This window comes from Zootermopsis nevadensis, unplaced genomic scaffold (genome assembly GCF_977971745.1).
Source record: "Zootermopsis nevadensis isolate Lab colony 2312 unplaced genomic scaffold, Znev_1.0 Znev_ptg000016l, whole genome shotgun sequence".
Classification (NCBI taxonomy): domain Eukaryota; kingdom Metazoa; phylum Arthropoda; class Insecta; order Blattodea; family Termopsidae; genus Zootermopsis; species Zootermopsis nevadensis.
This window is the reverse complement of record NW_028259148.1, coordinates 10,763,660-10,772,140: the sequence shown is the minus strand read 5'-3', so window position 1 is coordinate 10,772,140 and position 8,481 is coordinate 10,763,660. Positions and strand designations below refer to the sequence as shown.

Genomic DNA, 8,481 nt, shown 5'->3' with positions numbered 1-8,481 from the left:
CAAACTACGTGTATCTCTGCCCTCGTGGCAAATTTCCGAATATACCTCAAAACAGTGAAGGAGGCCGTGGGGGTCAAATTACGTAAGTCCGCCCTCTGCAAGGTCACGTCGTCTCAGCTATTGAGCCCGTACTCCAGCCTCTGGCCTCATGGCCCGACCCCTTTCTTACCTTTATTTCCCACGTGGCAGCCTTATCTCAGCCTTGACCAGCGGCTGGCCTCGGGCTTCAAGGCTCTGACATGACCCCAGAGAAAAAGGCCTCCTCACAGCCTAATCATACTCGATTTTGCATGTATACGAGTTCACGCTTCAGATGAAAAACCAATTGTCTAGTGCTTTAAAAACATTCGTGGGTACAAGAACTTATCAAAGGGGCACATTTTCATACACCTTTTATTCTTATCCACCAAACTACGTGCTTTATTCAGCCGCCGGTCGAATGCGGTAAATTATATTATCACAAAAACTTTTCTTAAATATGGGTAACCATACAAATTGTACAGCACTTTACTTTTGGGACATCTGGTAGCATCCGTGTTAGTCGACAGTAATACAAAATGAAGCTAGTTTTGTGTTTCCAAATAATAAAATTATTTACGTACAAGGATTTATCAATGGATTGAATGTTCGTGTGCTACTCTGAGCTACTGAAAATGCATCGTTAAACAAACTACGAATAAATAAAAAAAGTCGTGGTCTACTATAACTACACAAAATCAGCAGATTAATTTGGAGACACCCGGTAGCTTATAAGCCTACTCATTAAATGTGTATCGAGGCCTTCGTTTCCGAAATATCCTCTTCGAAGTAAAAAACTCTGATCCCTTCTTCTGTCTCGCTTAGTTTCGGAGTTAAAGGAACCCCCCTTGAAGGAAATCGAACTCAAGACACTTTTCCCAGAGTTCTGAGCTTCCTGTGTTCGCTCATTCGTCAAAATGAACAATGACGCACGTTATTCCTTCACGGGCCGTAAGCGAAGGAGTGAAGGAACACGTCAACCCCCAATCTCGAGTTTACTCGTGACCAGCAGACTCTGCTGCATTTACTAAGGGCAAATTCGACAGTTTCTTACAAATTCATCTTCTGGAAAGCAGGACAGTTTTCGGATTTGTGACCTTAGTTAATCAGATCCCTTCCCAGGTAGAAACAAAATTTGCCTTAGCGCCATTCTTCCCTGGTGCTTTCTATCCAAACAACAGAAAACATCATTGCCGGGATTCGAAGGAAGGAAACATTTTCTCTCGCTCGCCCAGGGGCGATTGTCTCAACAACGCCCGGGCCCCTCAAAAATCGTCTTTAAAATTAATCAAGTGTAATAAAACCCAACGTTATTTTTAATCAAGGGCAAATGAAACTGCAAAATTTTCTTGGTGAGTCTTTTCGTTACATTTAAACTTATTTCCTTCTTACAGAGAACACATTTAATATTAATTATTGGCTTCTTACATTTATGATGGAATTTAACCAAATTATAACTTGGAGAAATTCAATTTGTATTTCTTTAACTACAAAGAATGTGTAAATATGAAACGCAGGTGTTCTTATAAAATACGAACACGTGCAACAATCTCGGCTGGCATGCGATAAGGTTCATTTCTCAGTCCTTATGCACGCCTGAATGAACCGTATTGCACTCCATTCCTTTACTCACTGTTGCGTCATAGGTTACGTTGGCTTTGTTGTGTTTATATAAATAGCAGGCGACAATCGACTTTCGTCAGTCTGGAACGAATTGTGCTGTAATAAAGAGCTTCGTGAACTAGATCCTTTTGTGCTGACATTTTTAGCGAAAACTTTTCAGAATAATTCCTGTATTTACCTTCTATGAATTTGCGTGGACATCGTGGTCTCTTACAATTGAACAACGTTTGAGGTAAGGGATTCTTATTTATTATTGTTGTTCATCACATTTAACGTTTTCATCTGCATTTGTGAACTCGTGTAAGAGAATCTGGCTTGTCTTAAATACGTCTATACGGAAGGGTCATTCAACAAAAACAGCGTTAGTTACGAAAATGTGTAAGATGCAGCGCCGAGTCACCTTTAAATGTTCATTCTTCAGGAATGGTAAGAGTAGGGGTAATGTAACCCGTATGTAAAATGATCGGTAAATATGGACCTTTAAGAATCTGTAATGTATTTTATTGTAATTATAATTGTTTATACTCTGACGTGTCCATTTTAGTTTTGATTAAATTTATCATTGCTGGAGGACATCGTGGTCTCATAGAATTGAACCAAGTTTGAGTCGGATCAGATTCAAGGCAGCAGACCCCAAAAATCAAGGGTTGACAACCAAGGTCACAATATTATGGGTAACAAAGTTACATTTCCATAGCAACCAAACGAAAACCTTATTGATACATTGTTGGAGACTGTTTACTGGTATTACCTAACAAGCAGCTACAAGACAAGGATGTGTACCAGCACAGATAGGATTGTGGTAGTTTAGTTTAAATTATATAAATAATTGATAAAGGATAATCCTGAAAAGGTAACGTCAAGGTCTTTGAAATCGAAACTCATGTAAATACTAGTTACGGAAAAAGAAACATCTTTCATATTGGACGGGGATCACATGTACTTGTGTGCAATGATGTGTCTCTATATTTTTAAAAACATTACCCATTAATTACAGCCTATTTATTTAACACGACATTTAATTAGCTATCTGTCCATAATATTTGAAGTCAGTAATTATAATTCATTGTGATGTATACTTCTCAATTATTTGAACATTAAGTTCTCTTTCCATTGTCGCAGTCTATTGTTGCATTGTTGGACTGTTTACTGGTGTTACCAACAGGACGACTTGAATTAAAACGAACGTAAAAGAGGACTTGTGTACAAACAATTTAGAAGAAATAATTGTGTGAAAACGTAAGTGGTAACTTATATTAAAGGCGCATTATCAATGGAAAAAATTGTCCCGAATATTGGATGGGCGTTTATGTGTATGACGATTGATGTATCTGAATATCATTACGTTATTAATTTTGCAGTAAAGTTCCAGCTAAAGTCTTTTGAATGATAACGCTTAAGATAGAAGGCCGAAACCATGAAGTAAACGAACAACAGCTGGCCATCTGGCTTCCTGTCGCAGAGCGGAAACATTTTTCAGACACTAAAATATTTGCTCATCAGGTCTAGAAGTTATCCATCTTACTTTATTAACGCCTTCATAAAAGTAGTTAAATCTCGTCCACACCCTCACAACCAACAAAACATTCATATTAATAATATCATCAAGTGTACGTTTAGTTCCCCAAAGTCTTCATACTGTCACAAGTTTTGATTAAAATTATTTACGCATTTTTCATTTGCGGCGGCTAATTAATTGTACGCAGACATTTTAATTACAGAAAAGCAGTAATTGTCCATCATGGATGATAAAATAATCAACTTCACAATCAACGAATTCTGGAGCGGATGGGACTTGGCCTCGCTGCTAGTTGCAGGAGCCGCCATAGTGATTCTCGGGCTCGGCTTCATATTTCTAATTTTCATCCTCTGCAAAGGACTGAGAAGAAATCAATGGCTCAAGACATTTCAACACTGGATCAAAAACACATGGTGGTAAGCAGCCATTTTAAATGTTATGCTACGCAACGGAGAGAATAATAATTTTTTAATTATTATAATAGAAATCTGTCTGAATTTACAATGTCATTATATTGGCTACGACAAATAAGGGACACCCAACACAGAATTAATTAACTGCACACCGAGTACATGCACCAATGAAATAAATGTTAACCGTACTATCTCCTTCATTACGTAAGTTGTCAGTTCCGGACAAACAAGAAGCCTTAATATCTCAGATTCAGACGTACACACTGCGTCTATTATGAGACAGCGCGAATCTCTGAAACGTCGGCTATATGGCACTCATTTTAAGTTTCGAATGGGAATTCTTTTAATTTCGCTTCAAATACTTCGGTATATTACTTTCTGCTCAATATTTGCAATCTATTCTTGGCGAAATTCATTCGCGGGCAGAAACCAGCTTTTGGGTGTGCCAGGAGTTGATCATCACTGCTGTACAATATTCTCCTTTCTCAATCACGTCTCGGTCTGTATCATAACCCGCCTTTAATTCTTACAGGATTCCAAAACTGAGATTCCACAGAAAAAGCTGTCCGACAGTGAATAAAGAAATCGAGACAATTTCCAACAGAAGAAGCATCGTGGGGTCCGAGGCTACTCGAGCAAAACCAAAACGAACCAAATCCAGAACCACTATACAACCCGACTCATCCACATCGCGTGTAAACAGCCACACATACAATCTGCGTGGAAGCAACCGAACAGCCAGGAGAATTTGCATATGCGAAAACTGCTCGGGCCACTAGGGGCACGCGACAGGAGAGGACAGTCTCATTACAGACAATGAGGCGCAATTTCGGGACAGATACCAACTTCCTAAGCGGAGCAACAGTGTGATGGTGACTTCTGGTACATCCTACATCCAAGGACGTCCTGACAGTCCCGGAGGCTGGCGACGTCCCTTCCTGAGATGACGGAACTTTCGTCGATTTCCAACACGGCCGTTGCCCTCCGAGAATACTGGCCAGATGTTTTCGCGAAGAATCAGTCCAGCTGACAGCAGCGCATTAGCAAATAACAGATTCAGAGGAGGAACTCCAAGACAGGAAGACGAATTGAAGCCAACTTCAATTATCTTTCACTTTTTTATACTTTAAAATATTCCTCCTAAAAACTCTAAGACCCTATCAGCTAGCTGTGGGTCTGTCCGTCCCAATATAACACATCAACATTATAGAAACCAAACAATTACTTTTCATGAAAGTTGTCTTGAAGGACGCATATGTAAAGGAAAGCAGGATGAATAAAGGTTCTGATGGTCTGTACATAGGATTTTAGGTTTTCATGGTGGCGAGTATGAAGATGGCTGTTTTGGGTTCTAGCATCATGTAGTCTGACAGAAGTTTACCAACATCTCAAGAGAAGCTTTCTGCCTTGATCATGGATTACACATACGACATCCATCTTCAACTACGGACAGGTATCCTGAAGGTCATAAAAGGAATTTGAATGGATACGGCTGAGTGATATGAAAATTACAGACTCCTAAATCAGCACACTTGTTGAAATAACCAAGAAATTAAATAACTCTCTGCAGACAATTTTAATGAGGTCAAGGAAGAGAGGAGCTATACCTCCACTCACCCCAAACGCCTACATGGCGTATAGTGGGACAAACTTTACTTTACTTTACATAGCTCAGTCGGTATAGTGACTAGCTACGGGCCGGACGACCAGGGTTCGATCCCCGACGGGGGCAGAGGAATTTTCCTCTAGCCTCTGCGTCCAGACAGGCTCTGGGGCCCACCCAGTCTCCTATTCAATGGGTACCGGGGTCCTCTCCTGGGGGTAAAGCGCAGCTGGGGCGTTATGCTGACCACTCACCCCCATCTAGTGCCGAGGTTAGAAATGAGTAGGAGCTATACTACCTCTCCCCCCAAATGACTACATGTGTAGTGGGATGGCTTTACTTTACTTGCTACTAGCGTATCCAGTATCACTGCGGTTAATCTACTCACAGAATCTAACAGTTTGAAACCAACAACACTGCATGTCTTTATATATTCTTTTTATGGGCCTTGGCATCATGAAGAACCCTACTTCATTCATTTCTTCCTTGTGGTTTCATCCACCAGGCCTAAATTTTTAAGATTTTAATATCGTTTCGTACACAGGTGGCTACCTTAAATTAGGTCGTCCACTTTTGCGATTGCCTTCAGGCTGGTTGAAGGTTAATTTCTTGGAAGGTAGATTTTCTTCCACTCTGGCTACATGTCCTAGCCATCTTACTACTGACAACTCGATTATTTTAACTATCAGTTTCCTTACATATATTGTGTATTTCTTTCTTATTTCTTACCTTCCAGACACCATTTTCACATTTCTTTCTTTCTATGGCCTCCTCCCATGCGAGAGGTTTCTTTGTCTTCAAAGTGTGCAGTGACAAACCCACTGACTCTGCACAATTTCTTCAATCATAATTGTGACTAACAGAGCCATCTAGCAGTGAATCAGGAGAGGCTTGGGTGAGAAATGGCCGTTGAACTTTCCTTACAAAACATCTTGTTCATGCTCGTAAGGTTCTTTTATATGCCGTAAATCTACAACATGGGACCACTGGATTTACTTCCCCTCCAAAGGAAGTTGTGCTACAGATTTTTATTACCCTTAAAAATCCATCGATCTCAGCCGGGTTAGAACCCGCACACCTTGGGTCCAGTGGCAAGCATGCTAACAACTAGTCCACTGAGGGCAACACCATTTTTACATACTGGACCAAATAACTTTCTTAAAATTTTCCTTTCAAACATCCTAAGTCTTTCATCATTTATTTTAGTAAGAGTCCAGCTCCCACTTCCATTCAATACTATTTATTGGCCTCATTAATGTTTTATAAATTTTATATTCAGTGTCTTTCCTTAGCAATTCTGACTGCAATACATGTCGAAGGCCATAAAAACTCCTATTCCCCATTAATAGTCTACAATTAATTTCCACTGTTATATTATTAGTACTATTAACAATTGCTCCCAAATGTTTAAATTTATGTCGATATAATTTTCGTGCCGGCGTAGCTCAGTCAGTATAGTGACTAGCTACGAGCTGGGCGACTGGGGTTCGATCCTAGGTGGAGGCTGAGGATTCTTCCTCTAGCCTCTGCATCCAGACCGGCTCTGGGGCCCACCCAGCCTCCTGTCCAATGGGTACTGGGGTCCTTTCCCCGGGGAGTAAAGTGCTGCCGGGGCATGATGCTGACCACCTCATCCCCATTTAGTGTCGAAAGGTCAAGAAAGAGAGGAGCTATACCTCCACTCACCCCAAGCGCCTGTATGGCTCAGAACGGGATAACTTTACTTTTACTTTACTTTGCGATGGATTATTTGTTACTTCCATAAACTTTGTTTTCTCATGGTTAATCTAAAGTCCTATTTGTTTTGCAGATATTTGAAGTTTCATGAAAGCTTGTTTAACAGCTCTTTCATATCTCCAATAATCACTGTATCATCAGCATAGGCTGAGATTTGTACCGATTCATGCGGTATTGTGCCTCTAGTATCATGTCTTTATATCTGAAGGTATAATTTTGGTGTTCGTTTCCATCGGTATATTTTCGAGCTACAGGATTTCACACACAAGAAACATGAAAAATTAATGTCTAGATTTATCAACCCTTACCCTGCATAAACAGAAAGAGAATTACATAGTTTGACATGCCTGTTTCGTAACCAGCTCCGCCAACTTTACATTAGTTGTGGTCAGAGTGCTGTTTCTTAATGATAGGGTGCCTGAAAAAAAATGCCCATAAGACAGTAATTATATTCCACATATCTGTAATTATGAACAACAAAATTATTTACATTATCCTGACATTTCTTAATCTTTTAAGGGACCATCATCAGAGGTACATTGACAGTATTTTGGTTAATACAAAAATCTTTCCTGTAATATTCTTTCCACCTACAAAATTAAAATCACCTAAAACAGTGGTATTCAAACTTTTTTGATTGCGTACCCCCAGATATAATTTTTCTTCAACTGCACTGCTATATGGAAGTGAATTTTGGACATTGAAGAAAAGAGACAAACAGCAGAAATGTGATTTTTAAGATCTGCGAAGGGATGTACAAGATTAGACAAAATCAGGAATGAAGATATAAGAAAAGAGGAGTTTTTTCAATTAATTACAGAATAAGAAGACACAAACAAGATTGGCTAGAACATGTAGAAAGGATGGTAGAAGGACAAAAACCAAACCAGGCCCTTTGGTATAGACCCCAAAGCAGTGGCAACCCACCCATAAGAGCTGCAGCACCCCGTATTTTGAAAAATTTATATAATTTTTAATACTTTATTTCCTCTATATCATTATTTTAATATTCCCCCTTACGTTGTCATTGTCCACTAATCGGCTGAACTTACAGTAAGTCCACAGGCGAGGAGTGCGAAGCAGAACGGGGCTATCATCCGGCTGCAAGGATTTCAGTGCGGCTGGCAGGTCAAAGGTAGCGAGCGCGGTGGGTGGTGGAGTGAGGGGCAGTTCACTGGTACAGTGCATATCAGGGCTGCAGTCCCCGCAGCCAGCTTATAGTAAACATGCTTGCCCGGTACTACGTGCGTTAGACTGGTTTCTGTATCACAAACTACTATACCTACACCCATTCATATCTACCTGATCTGACTACGCTAATGAGAGGAGTATATCATTCCCTTCATATGTATATTTTAAACTTTCTTCAATATAACGCATTTGCCCCCCAAAAAGTAGTTGCTATGACTTGTGAAATAACCCAGGTACATAAGTTTTGTAACTAGATGTTGGTGTATCTCAAATGCTACAGAGGTAGAGCAAATTGTTTCAGCTTTTTATCTTCATATAACTTTACTGTCCATAAAGTAAGAACACGTCAGAATGGCAAACACAAAATGCTTCCTAAA

General features: G+C 39.9%; 1 long non-coding RNA gene across 7 annotated transcripts; it reads left to right on the top strand.

The window, feature by feature from the left end:
- Positions 1-1,731: 1,731 nt before the first annotated feature.
- LOC110836858 (uncharacterized) lies at positions 1,732-4,871 on the top strand. 7 transcript variants are annotated; one of them, XR_015535392.1, is made up of 4 exons: positions 1,732-1,873; positions 2,764-2,880; positions 3,348-3,576; positions 4,106-4,871. It is a non-coding gene; the product is annotated as an uncharacterized LOC110836858 (long non-coding RNA). The 7 variants fall into 7 exon arrangements; XR_002545474.2 differs by lacking the exon at positions 1,732-1,873 and adding an exon at positions 2,370-2,494 and having other exon boundaries at positions 3,363-3,576; XR_015535391.1 differs by lacking the exon at positions 1,732-1,873 and adding an exon at positions 2,370-2,494.
- Positions 4,872-8,481: the final 3,610 nt, after the last annotated feature.